The sequence below is a fragment of the Grampus griseus genome (assembly GCF_964374135.1).
Source record: "Grampus griseus genome assembly, chromosome: 4".
Lineage (NCBI taxonomy): Eukaryota > Metazoa > Chordata > Mammalia > Artiodactyla > Delphinidae > Grampus > Grampus griseus.
Genome location: NC_138997.1, coordinates 66,852,579 through 66,866,037, shown reverse-complemented (window position 1 = coordinate 66,866,037; position 13,459 = coordinate 66,852,579).

Sequence of the window (13,459 nt, the reverse complement as noted above, 5' to 3'; positions counted from 1 at the left end):
TTCTTGATGAGTCTGGCTAATGGTTTATCTATTTTGTTTATCTTCTCAAAGAACCAGCTTTTGGTTTTGTTGATCTTTGCTATAGTTTCCTTCATTTCTTTTTCATTTATTTCTGATCTGATCTTTATGATTTCTTCCCTTCTGCTAACATTGGTGGTTTTTGTTCTTTCTCTAATTGCTTTAGGTGTAAGGTTAGGTTTTTTACTTGAGGTGTTTTTTTGTTTCTTGAGGTGGGATTGTATTGCTATAACCTTCCCTCTTACAACTGCTTTTGTTGCATCCCATAGGTTTTGGGTCATCGTGTTTTTATTGTCATTTGTTTCTAGGTATTTTTTGAATTCTTCTTTGATTTCTATAGTGATCTTTTCATTATTAAGTAGTGTATTGTTTAGCCTCCATGTGTTTGTATTTTTTACAGATTTTTTTCCTGTAGTTGATATCTAGTCCCATAACATTGTGGTCAGAAAAGATACTGGATATGATTTCAATTTTCTTAAATTACCAAGGCTTGATTTGTGACCCAGTATATGATCTATCCTGGAGAATGTTCCATGGCACTTGAGAAGAAAGTGTATTCTCTGTTTTTTGAATGGAATATCCTATAAATATCAATTAAATCCATCTTGTTTAATGTATCATTTAAAGTTTCTCTTTCCTTATTTATTTTCATATTGAATGATCTGTCCATTGGTAAAAGTGGGGTGCTAAAGTCCCCTGCTATGATTGTGTTACTGTCAATTTCACCATTTTTGGCTGTTAGCATTTACCTTATGTATTGAGGTGCTCCCCTGTTGGGTGCATAAATATTTAACAATTGTTATGTATTCTTCTTGGATTAATCCCTTGATCATTATGTAGTGTCCTTCTTTGTCTCTTGTAATAGTCTTTATTTAACATCTATTTTGTTTGATATGAGAATTGTTACTCCAGCTTTCTTTTGATTTCCATTTGCATGGAATATGTTTTCCCATCCCCTCAGTTTCAGTCTGTATGTGTCTCTAGGTCCGAAATGGATCTCTTGTAGACAGCATATATACAGGTCCTGTTTCTGTATCCATTTAGCCAGTCTATGTCTTTTGGTTGCAGCATTTAATCCATTTACACTTAAGGTAATTATCGATATGTATGTTCCTATTACCATTTTCTTAATTGTTTTGGATTTGTTATTGTAGGTTTTTTCCTTCTCTTGTGTTTCCTGCCTAGAGAAGTTCTTTTAGCATTTGTTGTACAGCTACAACAAATTGCAAAGCTGGTTTGCAAAGCTGGTTTTGTGGCGCTGAATTCTCTTAGCTTTTGCTTGTCTGTAAAGGTTTTAATTTCTCCATCGAATCTGAATGAGATCCTTGCTGGTTAGGGTAATCTTGGTTGTAGGTTTTTCCCTTTCATCACTTTAAATATGTCCTGCCACTCCCATCTGGCTTGCAGAGTTTCTATTGAAAGATTAGCTGTTAACCTTATGGGGATTCCCTTGTATGTTATTTGTTGTTTTTCCCTTGCTACTTTCAATATTTTTTCTTTGTATTTAATATTTGATAGTTTGATTAATATGTGTCTTGGCGTGTTTCTCCTTGGATTTATCCTCTATGGGACTCTCTGTGCTTCCTGGACTTGACTGACTATTTCCTTACCCGTGTTAAGGAAGTTTTCAACTATAATATTTGAAATATTAGCTCAGACCCTTTCTTTTTCTCTTCTTTTTTTGGGTCTCCTATAATTCGAATGTTGGTGTGTTTAATGTTGTCCCAGAGGTCTCTGAGATGGTCCTCGGTTCTTTTCATTCTTTTTTCTTTATTCTGCTCTGTAGCAGTTATTTCCACTATTTTGTCTTCCAGGTCACTTATCCGTTCTTCTGCCTCAGTTATTCTGCTATTGATTCCTTCTAGAGAATTTTAAATTTCACTTATGGTGTTGTTCATCATTGTTTGTTTGCTCTTTAGTTCTTCTAGGTCTTTGTTAGTGTTTCTTTTATTTTCTCCATTCTATTTCCAAGATTTTGGATCATCTTTTCTATCATTACTCTGAATTCTTTTTCCGGTAGACTGCCTATTTCCTCTTTGTTTGGTCAGGTGGGTTTTTACCTTGCTCCTTCATCTGCTCTGAGTGTCTTTGTCTTCTCATTTTGCTTAACTTATTGTGCTTGTGGTCTCCTTTTTGCAGGCTGCAGGTTTGTAGTTCCCATTATTTTTGGTGTCTGCCCCCAGTAGGTTAGTCTGGTTCAGTGGGTTATGTAGGCTTCCTGGTGGGGGGACTGGTGCCTGTGTTCTGGTGGATGAGGCTGGATCTTGTTTTTCTGGTGGGCAGAACCACATGTGGTGGTGTCTTTTTGGGTGTCTGTGAACTTAATATGATTTTAGTCAGCCTCTCTGCTAATGGGTGGGATTGTGTTTCTGTCTTGCTAATTACTTGGCCTAGGGTGTCTAGCACTTTAGCTTGCTGGTCATTGAGTGGAGCTGGGTCTTAGCATTGAGATGGAGATTTCTGGGAGAGCTTTCACCGTTTGATATTATGTGGAGCTGGGAGGTCTCTGGTGGACCAATGCTCTGAACTTGGCTCTCCAACCACAAAGGCACAGGCCTGACACCTGGGTCCAGAAGAAAAGGGAGAGAGAAAGAAAGAAAGAAAGGAAGAAAGGAAGGAAGGAAGGAAGGAAGGGAGGAACGGAGGGAAAGAAAGAAAGAAAGGAAAGAAGGAAGAAAGGAAGAGAAAGAAAGAAAAAGTTGCTAAAATAAAAAATAATTATAAGAATAAAAAAATTAAAAATAATTTAAAAAAAAAAAGAGAGAACAACCAAACCAGAAAACAAATCCACCTAAGATAATAAGCGCTAAGAACTATACTAAAAAAAAAAAAAAAAAAAAACCCGACAGACAGAACCCTAGTACAATTGATAAAAGCAAATCTATACAGACAAAATCACACAAGGAAGCATACACATACACACTCACGAAAAGATATAAAGGAAATATATATATATATATATATATATATATATATATATATATCATTGCTCCCAAAGTCCACCGCCTCAATTTTGGGATGATTTGTTGTCTATTCATGTATTCCACAGATACAGGGTACATCAAGTTGATTGTGGAGATTTAATCCACTGCTCCTGAGGCTGCTGAGAGAGATTTCCCTTTCTCTTCTTTGGTTGCACAGCTCCTGGGGTTCAGCTTTGGATTTGGCCCTGCCTCTGTGTGTAGGTCGCCTGAGGGCCTCTGTTCTTCCCTCAGACAGGACGGGGTTAAAGTAGCAGCTGATTAGGAGCCTCTGGCTCACTCAGGCGGGGGGTGGGGGGCTGGGGGGGGTGGGGGGTGGGTGGAGGGGGGGTAGGGAGAGGTATGGAATATGATGCGACCCTGTGGTGGCAGAGGCCAGCGTGCTGTTGTAATAGCCTGAGGCCTGCTGTGTGTCCTCCCAGGGAAGTTGTCCCTGGATCACGGGACCCTGGCAGTGGTGGGCTGCAGAGGCTCCCAGGAGGGGAGGTATGGATAGTGACCTGTGCTTGCACACAGGCTTCTTGGTGGCTATAGCAGCAGCCTTAGCATTTCATGCCCACCTCTGGGGTCCGTGCTGCTAGCTGTGGCTCACGCCCATCTCTGGAGCTCCTTTAGGTGGTGCTCTGAATCCCCTCTCCTCACGCACCCCGAAGCAATGGTCTCTTGCCTGTTAGGCAGGTCCAGACTTTTTCCCGGAATCTCTCCCGGCTAGCTGTGGCGCACTAGCCTCCATCAGGCTGTGTTCACGCAGCCAACCCCGGTCCTCTCCCTGGGATCTGCCCTCCGAAGCCCAAGCCTCAACTCCCAGCCCCCACCCGTCCCAGCGGGTGATCAGACAAGCCTCTCGGGCTGGTGACTGCTGGTCGGCACCGATCCTCTGTGTGGGAATCTCTCCACTTTGCCCTCTGCACCCCTGTTGCTGCGCGTTCCTCTGTGGCTCTGAAGCTTCCCCCCTGCCACCCCCCATCTCTGCCAGTAAAGGGGCTTCCTAGCATGTGGAAACTTTTCCTCCTTCACAGTTCCTTCCCAGTGGTGCAGGTCCCATCCCTATTCTTTTGTCTCTGTTTTTTTCTTTTTTCTTTTCCCCTACCCAGGTACATGGGGGAGTTTCTTGCCTTTTGGGAAGTTCTGAGGTCTTCTGCCAGCGTTCAGTAGGTGTTCTGTAGGAGCTGTTCCACATGTAGATGTATTTCTGATATATTTGTGGAGAGAAAGGTGATCTCTAAGTCTTACTCTTCTGCCATCTTGTAAGTCTCTGGTTTCTTTCTTATTTCCTCTTTTGATTAATAATTTAGGAGTGGTATGGAAAACAGGGTGGTAGAAAGGTATATTAGATACAGTATTATGGGTGAAAGGGTGTAGAAAATAGAAGGGAATATTGAATGTTTAGTGTAGAAAAGGAAAGGAATCTTGAGAGAAACACAAAAATATTGATACTTTCATGAACCAATACTCCTTGTACACATCAAAACTTCCGAATACTTTGTGATGAGAGTTCTTACATATTTAACTATAGAGTCTTTTGACTTTTTGTTTTCTTAGGGAATGTTTTTGGGGATAGCAGACAAATTAGCTCTCTAACAGACAATTTGAACTAATTCTATAATATTGAAGGCCATTAAAATCTATTTGGCTGGCAAACGAAAATTAAAATGTAAAAGTATTAAAACTAATATTTGTTATAATTAACGAGGCTTGGATTAGGAACAACCATAAAGCCCAACACTGAGAAATGGTGTTGAAAATTCTTTGTGATTCTTCTTCCAGTTTCATTTTGATTTCTGTCTCTAAAAACATCTGAAAAGTTGTTTAAGCATGATGTTAAATGGTGAATGCTAGAGATTATAGTATTACAATTTCATATATTTGCTTAATAAGTATTTGCTTTTTTCCCTCTCTCCATTCTTTCTTCCCTCCCTCCATTTCCCATTCCTCCCTCCACCCTTCCCCCTTCCTTCTTTCCTTTTTTCCTTCTTTCCTTTCTTTCCAGTTCTTAATAAAGAATTCATGCAGTATAAATTCTTCTTGGGAAGATTGAATCTTAAATAACATTTCTTTCATTTATCAAATTTTAATATTCATCCTATACAATGCTATAAAAATAAACATTATTTACATATGTATTTAAACAATATTCTAATACATAAAAACGTGTTATTTTAAAAGAGAAAATATCTGTAGTTTTATATCTATGTAGATATTTGCAGATAAGTCTTGGGAAACACTGCAAACTAAATAAGGTTTTCTTTTTGAAGCCATGTTGTGTTTCGTCTCTGCTTCATTTTCAGCTCTCATATTGTCATCCAAGCCCTCACTTCTCTTGTCTCCCAGAGATTGTTACTGCTGTGCTCTGTTTTGCACCTTAGGTTGAACTTTATTAATATATTATTGGATAAGGCAGAAAAAGAAATCACTGAAACATCTGCCAAAGTTCATCTGGAACTTCCATGTGGCAAGAGAATGTCTTTAGCATCCAGCAGAAATGGCTATGTATTCTCTTCCTGAAGGCATTCACATGAAGGGCCTCTATCACTATCCCTGCTTATTTTCCATTATTTAGTCAACTGACAATCAAAATAGTTTTCTTGGTGCTTGTCTGATTCCTCTACTGCCTTTATTTAAGTCCATTGCTTCCATGTGTTCCTCTGAAGAGAAACGATTAAATAGCAGTTCTCTCAAGACTGAAAAAAAAGTTTTTATTTTTGAAAATCCACAAAATTACCCAGATTCCCTTAGAAGAAAAAATTGGGGTCATAGGCACAGAAATGAGTTCTATCAAATGGAAGAGTCCCAGGTATTAAAAGGTAAACTAGATTTTAGCATACAGATGTCTTTTCTTACACAAAACCTGACAATTGCAGGTTTGAGCCGCTTATTATATAGTCATTGCTTCCTCTTCAATAACTCATTTTGATATTTTGTAATTTGCCAAAACGTGCCTTTGTGATCCCATAGGCTCTTAAGTACTTTGTAATGAGTGTGTATGAACAGATGGAAAATGTTTTCAATTTCAGGGAAAACCACTAATGGATGTCACCAGCTATTAGAAAAGCTCAGGTGGCTCCATTTTCCAAGGAAAGGTATTGTCATAAAGCTCTTCATTTTTTAATAAAATGTTTGCTCATTTATACCTGGATGGTAATTTAAGATTTCACAAGTCTAAACAGATTACAACTATAGTTGGAAATTATTTAGTGCTAAATAGCCTGGAAATCCAATCTCAAGAATCTCACCTGAAAACAGTAATGACAATCCAGGTCATTTTATTAGCACAACATGAATTACTATAAAAACAATCCCCCTGAAGAAGTGGACAAAGACATTTCACTAAGAAGTCAAATCCATGCTTGAGCTTTGGTGATAATCCCTCTTTTAAAGTAAAAAGGAGTATACCTTCTGTCCTCAATTTGTATCCCAAACTAACACATCTTCTCAAAGAGAAACACATCAAGGGAATGATTGTAGCAGAAGCTGTTCCCAAAGTATAGTCTATCTCATGTTCAAAAGGTAGTTACTTGTTCTCCAAAATGCAGAGCCATTAGCTGTTAACTCTCCCCTCAAAATTCACACCAGCTCCTTCTTTTACAAAGCTCTTGGTCTGATATCCTGTGGAAGAAATAAGAAGATTTCTGATCTAATTAGTTTATTTTCGGCCTTTGTTACCTCTCTTTTATTTAGTAAAAACATTGGTCAAAAATAAATGCAATACCATCTGTGCAATGATTGATATAGCATGTGCTTCTTTATTTAGAGCTCCACTAACAGGAATTATTTATATGTAGGTTAGGAAAGAATGGAGCTAGCAATTCTATCTAGCAAAGTAACTTCCTATAATTTTAAGGAGTGCTTCATGGCTGCATTTCTTCCTTACTTGGATATGAAGTATTCAGTATATATTTTGGATAAACGCTTTTCTCTTGTCATGGAAAATAGGTGGTCTAACACCATCCAGAGTGCTGACACTACACTTCTTTTAGTATCATGGACATCATGTAAATGTAATTACATCAAAACCAAAGTTATTAACAATAATATATATCTTTTAATAAGAGTGCTTCAATATAGAACAAAAAAGTTAAAAAAAATTATAGGTCTAAGGGCTATGTCAAATGCACATTGGAGTTTCTTCATATTTTGTTTCACCATGAAGACAAACCATCTGACAGTGGTACTTCTGATGAGCCTACATTTTAGAGTAGTAGCAATTAGACAATGTTGTAGAAGCAATATGCATGAGAAAAGTCACTGCTTTTAAAAATATAACTACTCTAAGGATATCATTTGCTTTGATCTCAATGACTTTTATGTATAGATTCATAGGTTTAGTAATATAATTTTTTAAACAAGACAAATGGCACACACCTCACTTTATTCTTCATTATAAATGCTAAGAAGTTCCCACTTGTGATTATATTATTTAGCTAGGGATTATTGATATAATTTTCTTAGCCTCACTATCCAACTTTTATAACTTGCTTTCATTTTCATTATTCTTTTCAAATAGATCTTGGTCATATGGTATGCATTATATTTTTTAAAATTTCAAATCAAATCACCTTTTAATCATTTGTTTATGTACATGTAGCTTTAAGTCTAAATGAATTGTTTATGATAAGATGGACTTACTCTTCTTAAACACACGTTAGAATAGAATTTAGAATCTCGTTTGTAATATGGCTTAACAAATGAAGGGCTGTAATTAATTCATGAGTTAAATTAGTGTCCCTAAACTTAGCCATCTGCATCAAAATTTCTCCATGAAATTTTTGGCCTCTGTGAAGGGATGTGTTAATTTCTAAGTTTGAATATTAACATTATTAAGACATGAAATTTTATGCTTCTGTTCTTTTTACTCAAATGAATACACACACATACATAATTATCTTAATCACACATGAAATTAATAGAAGATTAGATAATGGAGAAGAAAAGATTAGTGAACTTGAAAAGATAGTTAAAGAAACTATCCAAAATGAGACAGAGAAAGAAAATCTGTGGAACAACTTCTCAAGTTGCCTGATTGGGGTCCCTGAAAAAGGGGAAGGGCAGAAAATATTTGAAGTAATAATGGCTAGAATTTTTCCAATTTTATGAAAATAATAAATCCACAGATTTAAGAATCTCAACAAATCCCAAGCAAATAAATATGAAGAAAACTACCTTAAATCATAACATCATATTGCTCTGAAGTACAGAGGAGCAAATATATAGAGATGATAGCAGATTTCTTATCAGGACGATGCAAGTAGGAAGACAATTGAGCAGTGTTCTTCCACTTTGTCTTCATTATCCCTCTCACACAGAAGACTTTTTAAATATATATTTTTTCCTAATCAGTCCTGCCTGATGAAATCTCAATACTTCAGATGTAAGGTATATCTGTTCAATATATACAGGTATACATACAGATATTTGTTCAAAATTATATATATATTGTATGTACTGTGGCTCTTTTGAGAGACACAAATCATTTCATATGACCCCCCACCCCAAGAATAAACTTTCACTCCCTTGAGGGTGGTCTTGCCCCATTGAGGATGCATGCAGAAAGTAACATCTTGAAAATAATGGGGGAAACTGTCAATCTGGGATTCTATATCCAGCAAAGATATCCTTCAAAAAACTAAGAAATAATAAATACTTTTTCAGATACAAAAGTGCTGAAAGATTTCATCACCAGTACAGCTGTACTATAAAAAAAGGAAGGGCAGAAGGAAGGCAATACCAGATCAAAATCTAGATCTACACAAAGAAATGAAGCACAGAAAAAATGGAAACAGCTTTTGAAAATATAAAGGCTTTTCCCTTTATTATTTACATCTCTTTAAAAAGGTAATTGACTGAATTAAACTATTAACAATGTTTTGTGAGGTTTGTAACTTTACCCCAGTGAAAAGAAACAGAAAATAAACATTAAAAATACTCAAAATAATGGCTATTAATAAGAGGTATGAAGAAAGTAAAAGAGTATAATGGTTTAGTAATTGACCACAATGGTGGAAGCAGGCACTGGTATTGAAATAAAGTTCTCCTTGAGGAGCTCAGGAAGTCAACCACAGGAGAATTCTAAAGTCAGAATAATCAAGGCAGGAGAAATAGTTAGATCAAAGATTCTTAAAAAACCTACACAGAAATCAAAGTGTGTGGTATAGTGATAAAAGATGAGATTAGTTGTCAACTCCGCAGAAAGAATACAGATTGGGGGGAGTGTTCAAAGGAGGAATAACAATATTCAGTAAGTCTCTGGGGTCAAAAGGACCTTGTTTTGGAGAGAAAAGAAAAAGGAGAAAGAGGAAAAAGATAGGATTAGACCTAAAGGGAATATTTTTTGACACATCTCATTATTGAGTTTGACATACCAAAGGATATCCTAATAGCATGGTTTTAATCTAAGCATATTCATTCGACCACCTAAAAAGCATATTCTCTTATTTTAGATTATCATACATGTTAATAATTTAAGAATATGACCATTAATCTTTCCTTACTGTGACTCCAGTGCTAGTATATAGCTTTCATATCAAAACTTTCATATCCCCCGTTGGACTCTATGCCAGAGCTTTATGACGTGGTCAGAGCTAACCCTTTTTATTCTAAGCAACCTGTTACTTAAATGTAGTTTATCACATAACACAGAGGCACAATGTTATCAATTATCTCAGACATAGCACAGATAATCTAGTATATTTACTGGCATTTTTGCCCAGGTCTTCATAATTGTTTGGTTAAAGTTGGCATAACATCATAGTAATCTTTTCTTCTATGTTTCTTATTCATGAGGTTTTTTTCAGTATCTTTATTGGAGTATATTTGCTCTACAATGGTGCATTAGCTTCTGCTGTATAACAAAGTGAATCATCCATACATATACACATATCCCCATATCCCCTCCCTCTTGTGTCTTGCTCCCACCCTCCCTATCCCACCCCCCTAGGTGGTCACAAAGCACAGAGCTGATCTCCCTTTGCTATGTGGCTGCTTCCCACTAGCTATCTATTTTACATTTGGTACTGTATATATGTCCATATCAATCTCTTACTTTGTCCCAGCTTACCCTTCCCCCTCCCATATCCTCAAGTCCATTCTCTAGTAGGTCTGTGTCTTTATCCCGTCTTGCCCCTAGGTTCTTCATGGCCATTTTTTTTTCTTAGATTCCATATATATGTTAGCATACAGTATTTGTTTTTCTCTTTCTGACATACTTCACTCTGTATGACAGACTCTAGGTCCAACCACCTCACTACAAATAACTCAATTTCATTTCCTTTTATGGCTGAGTAATATTCCATTGTATATATGTGCCACATCTTCTTTATCCATTCATCTGTTGATGGACATTTAGATTGCTTCCATATCCTGGCTATTGTAAATAGTGCTGCAATGAACATTGTGGTACATGACTTGACTCATTTTGAATTACGGTTTTCTCAGGGTATATGCCCAGCAGTGGTATTGCTGGGTCATATGGTAGTATTATTTTTAGTTTTTTAAGGAACCTCCATATTGTTCTGCAGAGTGGCTGTATCAATTTACATTCCCAGCAACAGTGCAAGAGGGTTCCGTTTTCTCCACACGCTCTCCAGCATTTATTGTTTGTAGACTTTTTGATGATGGCCATTCTGACCGGTGTGAGATGATACCTCTTTGTAGTTTTGTTTTGCATTTCTCTAATGATTAGTGATGTTGAGTATTCTTTCATGTGTTTGTTGGCAGTCTGTACATCTTCTTTGGAGAAATGTCTATTTAGGTCTTCTGCCCATTTTTGGATTGGGTTGTTTGTTTTTTTGATATTGAGCTGCATGGGCTGCTTGTACACTTTGGAGATTAATCCTTTGTCAGTTGCTTCATTTGCAAATATTTTCTCCCATTCTGAGGGTTGTCTTTTTGTCTTGTTCATGGTTTCCTTTGCTGTGCAAAACCTTTTAAGTTGCATTAGGTCCCATTTGTTCATTTTTGTTTTTATTTCCATTTCTCTAGGAGGTGGGTCAAAAAGGATCTTGCTGTGATTTATGTCATAAAGTATTCTGCCTTTTTATTTTCTCTAAGAGTTTGATGGTGTCTGGCCTTACATTTAGATCTTTCATCCATTTTGAGTTTATTTTTGTGTATGGTGTTAGGGAGTGTTCTAATTTCCTTCTTTTACACGTAGCTGTCCAGTTTTCTCAGCACCACTTATTAAAGAGTCTCTCTTTTCTCCATTATATATTCTTGACTCCTTTTTCAAAAATAAGGTGACCATATGTGCGTGGATTTATCTCTGGGCTTTCTATCCTGTTCCATTGATCTATATTTCTGTTTTTGTGCCAGTACCATACTGTCTTCATTAATATATCTTTGTAGTATAGTCTGAAGTCAGAGAGTCTGATTCCTCCAGCTCCGTGTTTCTTTCTCAAATTGCTTTGGCTGTTCAGGGTCTTTTGTGTTTCCATACAAATTGTGAAATTTTTTGCTTTAATTCTGTGAAAAATGCCATTGGTAGTTTGATAAGAATTGCATTGAATCTGTAGATTGCTTTGGGTAGTATAGTCATTTTCACAATGCTGATTCTTCCAATCCAAGAACATGGTATATCTCTCCATCTGTTCGTACCATCTTTAATTTTTTTCATCAGTGTCTTATAGTTTTCTGCATACAGGTCTTTTTTCCCATTAGTTATGTTTATTCCTAGGTATTTTATTTTTTGTTGTTGTTGCAGTGGTAAATGGGAGTGTTTCCTTAATTTCTCTTTTAGATTTTTCATCATTAGTGTATAAGAATGCCAGAAATTTCTGTGCATTAATTTTGTATCCTGCTATTTTACCAAATTCATTGATTGGTTCTAGTAGTTTTCTGATAGCATCTTTAGGATTCTCTATGTATAGTATCATGTCATCTGCAAACAGTGACAGCTTTACTTCTTCTTTTCCGATTTAGATTCCTTTTATTTCTTTTTCTTCTCTGATTGCCATGGCTAAAACTTCCAAAACTATGTTGAATAAAAGTGGTGAGAGTGGGCAACCTTGTCTTGTTCCTGATCTTAGTGGAAATGGTTTCAGATTTTCACCATTGAGAATGATATTGCCTGTGGGTTTGTCATAAATGGCTTTTTTTATGTTGCGGTAAGTTCCCTCTATGCCTACTTTCTGGAGGGTTTTTATCATAAATGTGTGTTGAATTTTGTTGAAAGCTTTTTCTGCATCTGTTGAGATGATCATATGGTTTTTATCCATCAATTTGTTTATATGGTGTATCAAATTGATTGATTTGTCGTCGTGAATGATACTTGATATGATTTCAACATTCTTAAATTTATCATGACTTGATTTATGACCCAAGACATGATCTGTCCTGGAGAATGACCCATGAGCACTTGAGAAGAAAATGTATTCTATTGTTTTTGGATGGAATGTCCTATAAATATCAACTGAGTCCATCTTGTTTAATGTATCATTTAAAGCTTGTGTTTCCTTATTTATTTTCATTTTGGATAATCTGTCCATTGGTGAAAATGAGGTGTTAGTCCCCTACTATGACTGTGTTACTGTCGATATCCCCTTTTATGGCTGTTAGCATTTGCCTTATGTATTGAGGTGCTGCTATGGTGGATGCATAAATATTTACAATTGTTACATCTTCCTCTTGGCTTGATCCCTGGATCATTATGTAGTGTCCTTCTTTTTCTCTTGTAGTAGTCTTCATTTTAAATTCAATTTTGTTTGATATGAGAATTGCTACTGCAGCTTTCTTTTGATTTCCATTTGCATGGAATATCTTTTTCCATCCCCCCACTTTCAGTCTGTGTGTGTCCCTAGGTCTGAAGTGGGTCTCTGGTAGACAGCACATATACGGATCTTGTTTTTGTATCCATTCAGCCAGTCTATATCTTTTGTTTAGAGCATTTAATCCATTTACATTTAAGGTAATTATCGATATGTATGCTCCTATTACCATTTTCTTAATTGGTTTGGCTTTGTTATTGTAGGTCTTTTCCTTCTCTTGTGTTTCCTTCCAGAGAAGTTCCTTTAGAATTTGTTGTAAAGCTGATTTGGTGGTGCTGAATTCTGTTAGCTTTTGCTTGTCTGTGTAAAAGTTTTAGTTTCTCCATCGAATCTGAATGAGATCCTTGCTGGGTAGAGTAATCTCGGTTGTAGGTTTTTCCCTTTCATCACTTTAAATATGTCCTGCCACTCCCGTCTGGCTTGCAGAGTTTCTGCTGAAAGATCAGCTGTTAACCTTATGGGGATTCCCTTGTATGTTATTTGTTCCTTTTCCCTTGCTGCTTTAAATATTTTTTCTTTGTACTTAATTTTTGATAGTTTGATTAATATGTGTCTTGGCGTGTTTCTCCTTGGATTTATCTTGTATGGGACTGTCTGTGCTTCCTGGACTTGATTAACTATTTCCTTTCCTATATTAGGGAAGTTTTCAACTATAATCTCTTCAAATATTATCTCAGACACTTTCTTTTTCTCTTCTTCTTA